Source organism: Alligator sinensis, unplaced genomic scaffold (assembly GCF_000455745.1).
Source record: "Alligator sinensis unplaced genomic scaffold, ASM45574v1 scaffold871_1, whole genome shotgun sequence".
In the NCBI taxonomy this organism is placed as follows: domain Eukaryota; kingdom Metazoa; phylum Chordata; order Crocodylia; family Alligatoridae; genus Alligator; species Alligator sinensis.
Window position 1 is genome coordinate 160,977 of NW_005842746.1, and position 10,578 is coordinate 171,554.

The 10,578-nt window shown below is 42.6% G+C and overlaps 1 protein-coding gene across 16 annotated transcripts in view; it reads left to right on the forward strand.

Annotated features, from left to right (window-relative positions):
- CCDC141 (coiled-coil domain containing 141) overlaps nucleotides 1-10,578 on the forward strand; it is a 207,869-nt gene that overhangs the window by 10,479 nt on the left and 186,812 nt on the right. The window lies entirely within an intron of this gene.

Here is a 10,578-nt window from a genome sequence, read left to right on the forward strand (position 1 = left end):
CCCCCCCCCCCCCCCCCCCCCCCCAGGCAAATGCATGTTCTTCTCACTCTCCGTCTAACCTAGGATGCTTAGAGTAAAGTGTGTTACTTAGATCACTTCTGCCTTGGGCTTTTTGAATGTCTGTACCTGGCTAAAGATATAACTGGCCTCCTTATGGTTCAGAAATGGTAGTCAGTGTGTAAACACCTGGAAGAGGGGGGTGCTCAGCCCCTGGGCCACAGGCCAGATGTGGCCTACAGTGCCATGTCAGCTAGCCCATGAGGCTTCCTATGGGTCCAGAAATTAGGTGGTAGGAGAGTGGTGGCTTCACTTCTCTGCTGCCAAATTTTTGGATCCATAGGGAGCCCCAGGCCCTGTGTTATAAATCAGACACCCAATCCCAGCATGTAGGGTCAGGTAGGAACAGTGTGCAGTGCAAGGGTCCAATGCCAGTGTGGAAAAGTGAGAGGGAGTGGTTCTGGGCCCACACCACCCAATCCTGGCACTTGGGGGTGGGAGAGATTGGTGCAGGCCCAATCTTGGGGCCCAGGGATAGCACTGGGGCCCAAACCTGGCATGTAGGGGTGAGAGGGGGTGGTACGAGGGCCAATGGGGTTCAACCATAACAGGAGAGGGTGGTGTCAGACCACTCAAAGGGCCAATCTCAGCATGCAGGGATATAAGGAGGCAGTGCCAGAGCCCTCAAGGCCCAATCCTGGTAGGAAGGGGTGGTGCCAGGCCCCAGTGTTTTTTCCTGCCATTCTGAGCTCTATCCAGCCTGTGGACTGGCTCCAGGCCACTCACCTTGTCTGCAAGGCCAAGAGGTTGAGCACCACGATCTAGGCCTCTCGTGATCTGTAGGATAGCAAATGCCAAAAATGAAAATATGTGCAACCTTTGCTGAGGTAATAAATCAAAATAATAGTTACACAATATAAAATACATTCACTTGCCATTGTGTTTTTTTCTGGCAATCAAATCTTAGTCCTGTCCCCAACCTTCCCTACCATTCCCCCCAATGTTATGTATTACCATCAAGTCAAATAAAAAATTGCTTTGGGCTTCGGTAACTGAGAGCAAGACAGAGGATTTTCACGGATTTTATTTGTTCTAATGGGCTATGACAAGTTTGTTTTTGGAACAACTGCTAAAGTAAGCAAGTATTTTGTAAATGTGAAGTAGACATTCCAGCTACTTTTTATTGTTTGTTGTTCATTGCTGGATGCTATCATAGAAACGATATGATAAAGTTAAGCAAACATTTGGTTTGAGGTGGGAAGATGGTAGCTGAATCACAGAACTGAGATCAGTTAGGGAATAGCGTGTTTTTAAAATCAGAGTATTATTCAGTGACATTTCAGAAACAAGAAGATAATGAACATTTTTATTTGAACATCTGTACAATTTTAAAGTGTTGATATGTTGGTGATATGTAAGACATTTTTAAGGAACTTGAAGTAAATAGTCACCGTCTTGGGTGATAGTCATATATTTAAGGTTTTGAATTTCTTGAGTTGCACAAGGTGATTGTGGTATTGGCTTGTAAAGTACCATTCACATTTTGTGATGTTACTGCTTACTTTATAAATTGAAACTTGGACCATAAGCCAGAGGAAATATGAAACTAGATAAGATATTTGCTCCTTTTAATATTAGCAATCATGTGCTGCCCGTCTAATGTGAAGGTTATGTCTAAAGCATATGTGAGGTAACATAATAAGGTATGCATACGTTGTAATTTAATATGTTATATACAGTGAAATCTGAGTAGCATGAGTAGTAACGTTTAAAAAAAACACATAAAGAATTCAGCCCTGTTTTTCATGGCCTGTGCAACTGTCTCATCTCCACTGAATTCAGTGGGAGCTTTGGATGTGCAAGAAATGCATTATTTAATGCAGTTTTTCAAATATTCAGAAGTAATTAGGATCTTATGTTCTACCTGGGAAATAATTCTAAACTCTAGAAATATGAAACATGTTAATCCCAAACACTAGCAAGCCAAAATCAAGTTGAAGATTATAAACTGCATTTTTCAACATCAAGAAATCCTATTATATTTAGATTATAGTAAATATCGTACTGAATCCGAATAATGGGAACCGTGAGAAATCTTATGCACATTACCAGAAATTTATTATAATACATGTAAACAAGAACATAAAGATGACTTTTCCATTGGCAATGACATTTAGCTGAATGTATTAAGCTAAATCAAATGCAATAGAAGTCAGGAAAAAAAAATCTCCAGATGCAGTCTCTAGCAGCTTGCCCAGCACAAAATTGAATTACCTTTTTTATGAGCTTTAAGTTACAAAATCTCCTTTGAGATTTTGTGTGTGGGTAGGGTAAGGACACTATGTAAAATGGAATAAACCAAGAGTATCTGAAGTTCTGTGATTTTTTTTGTAAGGGTATAGACAAATGTAACAACTGAAGTGTTTCAGAGTGCAGCTACATGTTAACATGCTTAAAAAATGTAGTGTTTCAGCTGCAGATGGTCATGCAGCCCCTTGTCACACCCCCGAGCTGAAACACTTCAGAATCACTGTGGCTGCATACAGAGGCACACTGTCCAGCTGGGGGCACTGCAAAGAGCAAGGATAACCTGTGGCTGTGTTCCCACCTGCCCACTGGGGGTGGGGTGTAGTGGACTGTCTATAAAGCTTTACAGACCCTTTTTACATGTGGTGGAGACAGCATCAGTGAGCACTCTTCTGTCTACTCCACCCCAGCTCTTCTGGAGCACCCTCTGACCCACCTGGACCTAGGAGACTGGAGAACTCCCACCCCTCTTTGCCACCAGAATTGGGAGGTATGCAGGGAATGGGAGCAGGATCCCAGCTTTGGCCACAACCATGGTATAGGGTTTCTGGTCACCCAGCTTTGGTGTAGTTGGGAGTGTTGAGTCTCTAGTGTCTTGACTGCAGCATGTGGCTTCCCAGTTTGAGGGGGAGCATGAGGCCTCATGGTTTTGCTAGGGGCCAGTGTGGGAAAGCAGAGGTGGAGCACACGGGACAGCACTCACTGACAGTTTGCCTCGCTCTTCCTGCTGTTCCCTCCATGGTGGAATAGAGGGGAATTGTGGGATGATCTGGAGATTTCCTGTTGCACTCTATAGAGCAGGGGTAGGCAACATTTTTTGGCCGGAGTGCCGAAAAAAACACAATGTCTACCTTGGAAGGTGCCAGAGTGCCGACATGCCAAAACCCAGAGCAGCTGTTTGCAGCCTCCCAGCTGCAGCCAGCCCATGGACCCTGGTCTGCTTGCAGGAGGGCTTGCTGCGGCCCTCCCAGCCGCCTGCTGGGAGCAGCTTGGGCTCCGTGGCTGACAGCAGCTGCTTAGAGCCTGGGCTGGTGGTGGCATGCTGAGCAAAATGGCCTTGCATGCCATGCTCAGCATGCGTGCCAGGGGTTGCTGACCCCGGCTATAGAGCATCAATAGGTAAGAAGAGCTTTACTTTGAAACAATTCTAAATAGTACTTCATTTCAACAGGGTCACTTTGAAGCACTTTGGCCATTTCCAGAGGTTTTCAAAGGCCATGTACCTTTGTTCAGCTCCTCCTTTGAAACATGTCAAAGGCATTTGAAATACTTCAAATGTGATGTCTGTCCACATCTGAAAGTATTTGCAGGTGGAGTAAATGTTGTTTGTCATTCAGTATCCATTATATTCTCTTGTTTAAAAGTTTTCTGTCAAATCAGGAAGCAGAAACAGTCATATGACCTAAGTAACCAATCAAATACCATTAGTAATAGTGAATAAAAAAAAGTCTATTACATTTTGGACATGGGCAAATATTTCACCTAAAGTATTGGTAAATACTTACAAATAAAAAATCCCTTTGCAGATAGGTGTTGAATAGGATACAATCCATAGAAGTGTCAGAACTGATTAGTTGAGTGCCTCGGTACAGTGGAACTTTCTAGCACAAGGCACGGTGAGACAGGGGAATTCTCGGCATGGTGGAGAGCCCCAGCGTGGAAAAAGTTCCCGCCGTTCATATGCAAATGCGCATACTCTGATTGGCCGGTTTCAAATTATTTCTACGTGGCGGCTGGCAATTGGCTCGCTAGCCGTATAAAGGGTTGGAGTCGTTTCCGCCCAGGTTGGAGAACTCCGTGCTCGTCTCGGAGTGGAACCTGAAGGTCTGATCACCCGCTACAACTCCCCGTCGATGACCCCCCGACGTACCCCCGTGTCCTGCATGCTCGAGTTTAAAGATATCTCATCTTATAAGAGCTCCTCGGTTTGATTGGAACAGAAGTTTGAAGTCTGTAACTTTCTTCCTACGCTGTACATCGTGACAGTGTAAGTAAAGCCATCTTTGTTTGAACCAGTACGCGTTTGTGCCTAATTCTACTCCAGCTGTCTCAAGTACCCATTTGTACGTGCCGGGTTTGTGGCTACAACCCAGCCGACTCCTTCCCGGATCCCAAGCTCGGCCACCCGCAAGAAGAAGGGATACATTTCCAATAAGTATCATTTTCATTGATTAATTGAACCTTCTCAAATTATACATAACCAAAACTTTTGTCATGGTTCTTAATAACCATCCTTTTTATTTTATCAGATCAACTTTTTTGCTTGATATTAGGTATTTAACACTTACAAGTAATTGTTTAGTTTTAGCTACCAGATACTGCCATCAAAGGGTTTTACAAAATATTGATACTCAGTCTTTGAAATGTTCATTATAATCATCTTGGCACTTAAAATTGTTTATGATTCATACATTTACTATATGAACAGGAATACAGTCAAAGAACCAGTGAAGTCTGAGAAACCTAAACATTTAATGCCAAATCTTCTAGAGAAGATGAGAAATGTAAAACTATCAGGGCAGAGGTCCAGTCAGTCACAGAATTATAGTGATTAAATAGCACTTGTCTTTGTCATATCCTGTATACACAGTTCTTCAGCAGTTCTTCTTTCTTTCTGTTCTTTAATTTTATTAATTAAAGCGATTGACAAATGTATTAGTAGAATAACACACTCTGGAATTTTCTACAGTACGGGGCTTTTAGCTATTATCTAATGAGCTTACACACTGTGCAACCATTTAATTGTCTATTTCCCATTTATTTCAATTAGTTGACACAATGGAAATATGCATTCACAGCTTCACATGTATTTGTGTTCTTTATACAACTTGGGAGTTTGGAATGCACTATAAATAGTCTGAATTAGATAAAGGCAAAGCTAAGAACTTTTGTATACTCATGTTCAAACTATTTAAGACAGAATCTTACATGGCAACATTTTAATTGGATCTCAGAAAGTGGCAGTCATTTGGTGTGGGGGGGGTTGTTTATTTTATTTTGTACATAATGGTAGTACAGTAATGAGAAAATAAGTGAAAAATTTCTCCCAGAAGTAATGCATGAGTCAGCAACACCATGTTAGATCCTTACACTTATGAAAATAAAGGATCTTAACCCCAAAGTTCTGTTGTGGCACAAAAAAAGGAAAAAGGGAAATAAACTTTATAATAATATTTTGTGAAAAATTAAACCTATCCAAAATTGTTCTCTTTGAAACTCAGGATATAGAAACAATATTGAAGTTCTTTGTGGAATTCTTCCAATTTTTGATCAGCCCCACTTATAATATATGACACAACACTGAAACTAATAAATTATTTTTGCTTTATGTTCAAAGTTTTTGCTTAGCTAGAATTAAGATTTTAATCGGATACTGCTCATGTTGTTTGCAAATGTGGTTTAATCCAGAAGACTGGGCAGGCAGGCTTCTATACTTGCTTTTTTAGAACACCTATATTCTAGAAAACTGAATGGACTCTGACTTTTTAATGTTCCCCAATCCAGCATTTAAGAGTTGTATTTAATTCAATACTCAGGTTCTAAATATAAACATGCGTCTCTTACAAAACTAAGGCCTAGACTTCTACATGCTATTTAGAAATTATTTATGATGGGACCATGCTGGGCATGTTTATTTCTAACTGGGCACATCTATACGTGCACCCGACTGCACAGTTGTTACTGCACAGTCACTTAGTACTTTGTTTTAGTATTTTGCTAAAGCAAGTACTAAATGACCGCACAGTACTGGCACCGCCATTACTGTACAATCCCAGTAGCGCACGGGTTGTTTCAGACCCTACTGTGCAGTAGCAATGAACATCTTGTTGCTACTGCACAGTTGCATTGATGTCATGGTTCGTGCCTCCTGATGTTGCTGTAGAGACTACCTTGTCCCTATGGCGACATAGCATCCTGTGTAGGCTGTCACAGGGCACTGGGATGTGCCTCCCCCTTTAAGAGAACAAGCAGCCTGAGAGGCTGCTTTCAAGTGTCAGGGGGGAGCTAATGAGGGATTCACCTGACTGGAAAAGGGCTCAGGCTGGAGCTGTATAAGCCCAGAGCCTGTATGGGTCTCAGGTAGTCTCTCCCCAGCAACTATGAAGTGAGGAGCTCCTGTCTGCAGGGCTCCTAGAAGGACCTGGATGTTGCTGGACAACTCTGCAGGCCTGGAAACAGAGACAAGAGAAAGTCTGGGTTTACAGGCAAGTGGCCTTCTTTTAAGTTAACCCCCAGAGGGTTTGGGGTGCCTACCAGAGGGTCCACGTGCCCAGGGAAGGGTATGCAGGACTAGAGCGGGGTTAGTGTATAGGTAAGGTGCACTGGGAGATGATGAGAACTTGCCCTCTTAAAGAGGAAGAGGGCTGCTTCTGCTGTTGTTTGTGTTTCTGTTATAGCCCAGGGGCTTATGGTTTATGTTACTGTTTATATTGGCAGTTTGAGTTGGTAATGTAAGGGGAGGTTCACGGAGATCCCATTTGTGCCCAAGAGGCACACGATAGCCTTGAGCCTTGCCAGGGGCAGGCTTAAGGCCTGAGCTATTGTTGAGCCCAGAGAAAAGTGCAATGCAAGGCTATAGAGCAGACAGGGACCAGAGGAGTGCAGCCACACTGGGGCCAGGGACCCAGAACCAGAGTGGCACAGCCCCACAGGGGCCTGGGGCCCACAGACAGGGGCCAGGTGCCCAGTGATTGAAAAAGACAAGTGAGAGCTAGTGCCTCAGAGCCAGGTCCAATACAGGGGGCCCAGGCTAGAAGGTCTAGCTAGATTAAAGGGGCAGAGGCTGAGGAGGCTGGAGCCTCAACAGAGGGAACGCTGTCATAGTAACATCCATGAGGCTTTGGGTGTGGTATAGGGGAGGAAAGGGAGCCATGCATAGAGTCCTTAAGGCTGTGGGCGCCCAGGATGAGTACAGATATGCACTGTAGCCCTCCAAGCTACAGGAGCCCTGCAGGGCCAAAGGCCAGCCAAGGGGGTCAATTGAACTTAAGGGTTGAATCAAAGCAGTTGGGGCCCAGGAGAGACCCAGTGGTACTGCAAGTGGACTAAGGCTCACTCTAAGGCCCATGGGCAGCATCCCCTGATGCAACCTTTAGTAAAAACAAGACATGGCAGGAGAGCAAATAAGTGAGGGCTAAAATAGAAATTGAGCAGGGCAAGAGATACATGGCCACCAGAGGGCTTCACAGTCACCCTGGGGCACAACTCCACCACATAGATGCGCCCTACTGTGTTGCAAAATCAGTGTGGGATTTGAACATCAAGGTGTTTGATATTTTAGCGCCTCTTTAACTCCAGTTCATGCCCTATTAGATATAACTAAGATTTTGTAGACCAAATTCGTTCCTCCCTTACATATGTAATGAGATTTCACAGGCATTGATGCTATGGAATTCCGTTTACAGGTCTTTTGTCTTTTGATGATGCTTGAACAGGAATCCAGTGAACTATTAGTTCAGCAGTTCTAAGAGGAGTAAGCCTATTGCCACTAAATAGTAGTCAGCAGATGTGTTGTGTAAGAATGTGTGTGTTTTTTAATGAACACCTTTTTATTATAACTATCAGAGTCATTTTTTTAGATTATCATCAGATGTTAAAAGTTGTCACTGCATATTGTAAAGTATTAGATGAATTTATTCAAACAGCTTTTCTTTGATAGAACATCCTGAATCAGCTAGTATAAACTAGCTCCACTGAAAACCTGAGTACAGATACTTTAAAAAGACCCCCATTTGAAACATTTTATGGGTTATGAAGGGGAATTATTTGCTGTCCAAGTTGAAAAAATAAATTCAAAGCAGAAAATGATAAGTAAGTAGGAAATAATATGTATACATTTATCATCTAGTAAAAAAAAAATCCTTGCATATTTTATTTGTATCTGTAATGTTGTGATTACATATAGATTAAATTACTCTATTTGTACTACTTCCTTTGTCAGAAACTGGTTTAAACCTGTAACAAAACAGATGTTCAGGGCACATAAACCAGTCTGAGAATGGCTGAAACTGGTTTGAGATAAACCTGGTTGAATGTAGTATCAGACTTAACTGATTTGACTCAAGCTGGTTTATGCAATGTCTGTCCCAGACCCCTTGCTAGTTTAAGATAAACCAGGCTCCCCTAGCATGCTCTCTGGGCTGGGCTCTCTGCTCTGCAGCAGGGCTGGCCTCCCCTCTGCTCCCTGGCTGCAGCTCTGGCAGTCTCTGCAAGCATCTGCCTGGCATCTCTCCTCTCCCTTCCCCTCCCCTCCCTACCCCAAACACACACACACACACACTATCTCTCTCTCTCGCTCTCTCTCTCTCTCTCTCCCCCTCCCCCTCTCTTTCTCTCTCTCTCTCTCTCTGCTAAGCCAGCTATCTACCCTCACAGACACCTCAGCATTAGCTAGGAGACCACATGCTGGCTACCTCCAAGCTGTGGCACATGGGACAAAGGCAGAATCAACAGACAGCTTGTAATGTCCCTCTGTTTCCTTAATGGGGTGATAAACAGTGAGTTAAGGGTGATAAACATTCCCCACTGGGCTGTTCAGGAGTGGGGAATGCCTCCCTAATCACAGCGTTGTGCCCAGGCCTGGCCACGCCCTCCATAGCTCATCTCTGTGCAAGGGGAGGGAGGGCTGCTCTAGCACCTCCGGCTTCTAGCCTGAGCTACTGCAGGTGTGTGCCTGCATTTCTGGGTTGTCTGCCTGGTTACAAAACTAATTTAGCCTAACCAGGTTAGACTAACCTGCAAAGATTGAATCAATTCAGGCTCAGACTTTTTTAATGTTTGTCCCTAGCCCTATTGTCCTGATTGTTTCTGCTACTTCCATCCAGAATCCTGTCTGGAGAGAATATCACCTTTGTGTTTGTATTTCACAATACTGGGACTTCTGCATAGTTTTAAAGAGTTGGCTGCATTACCACTCTTGATTATAATGACTCTACACCCTGCCATCAAGTCAAATACTGGCATTCTTGATTTTTGTCAACAAAACTCTGCTCTTTGTCATTCTAAAGTCTACATGAATGGGAGCAGAGGTTCTACAAAATATCAAACATTCTATTCTACAGACTCAGCTTAAAAAATAAGATTCACCATTAATAATTTGGCCCATGTACCTGCAGATTGCTCCTAATTACTTTATTTACTCCAATTCACAGAGCATAAATTGCAAATTAGTCATTTAAATGCTAATTTCCAAGAGGAGCAAATTAGAAAAATACATTTTTCAAAAGGCAACAGTATGTTTATCTTTTGCACTTGAAACCTTTTATATAAGTCTTTTGTTTCACGCCAAAAATAATATTTTCAGTATAATGTTTATTTTTCAGGGCTTTAGTGGTGGGATACATTATTTGTTAATCTTTGTGTTCTGTGTTATTTACATTTAATTACAGGGATGCTCTATCTGCCATTAAAAGTAAAGGTCAGCTGCATTTTTGGTTTTAAAATAGTTTATTAAGGGTTTTAAAAAACGTGGCAGCAATGTTCTATATTTTCTTTCAACAGCTTTCCATACTTAGTTCAACAAACAGCTTTCAATTTTTATATATACAACCTTCTCAGTGATGTAATATTTGAGATTCAAAATAATAATGTTTTATATGTTTGGATTTAAAATAATAGCTTTTTCAGCAAGTTATAGTTTCAATGCCATTGATAAGTGATGAATTATCTGAAAACCCTTCCTTTAAGAAGGTAGGTGTAACTACTCCAGATGTGTTAGATCACAAATCTCTCCTGCAGGATTCAAAGACAACATTTAAACCTTGTAAAACCTTTATGAAACATGGCACTATTAGGCTATTTTAAGGGGTTATTTTTGAAAAAGATGAATTAATGGTTTATGTGCTTGTGAAGAATGTAGGTTATTGAAATGTTAGGAGAAGAGGACGATACTTCCGTAATTATTACATTTGAATAATATAAGAACTTCATACAATTGATCTCCATTCTAGCAGTGAAATCATTTTGCAGTTTCCTGATCTGTCTGGTGTCTCGGATGGCCGGAGCCGACTCGAGGTAATTTAGAGATTGCTCGTACATTAGGGTGGGCTGGTGAATGGGAGAGGCAGACACAACTTATCGGTTGCAAAAAACTTTAGTCGCGCCGCTTGCAATCACGACGTAGGTGGCCCGGTCGTCTGAACAACCACACGAGTTGTTCCAGCTGGCAGGGCCCAAGCCAGTGAATCCATCCGTAAATCAAGCCGGCGGGAAAAGGGTACGTCTGGGATTGCGCTCGGCGATGGGAAGAAAGATCGATAGGTGATCAGTCTATCG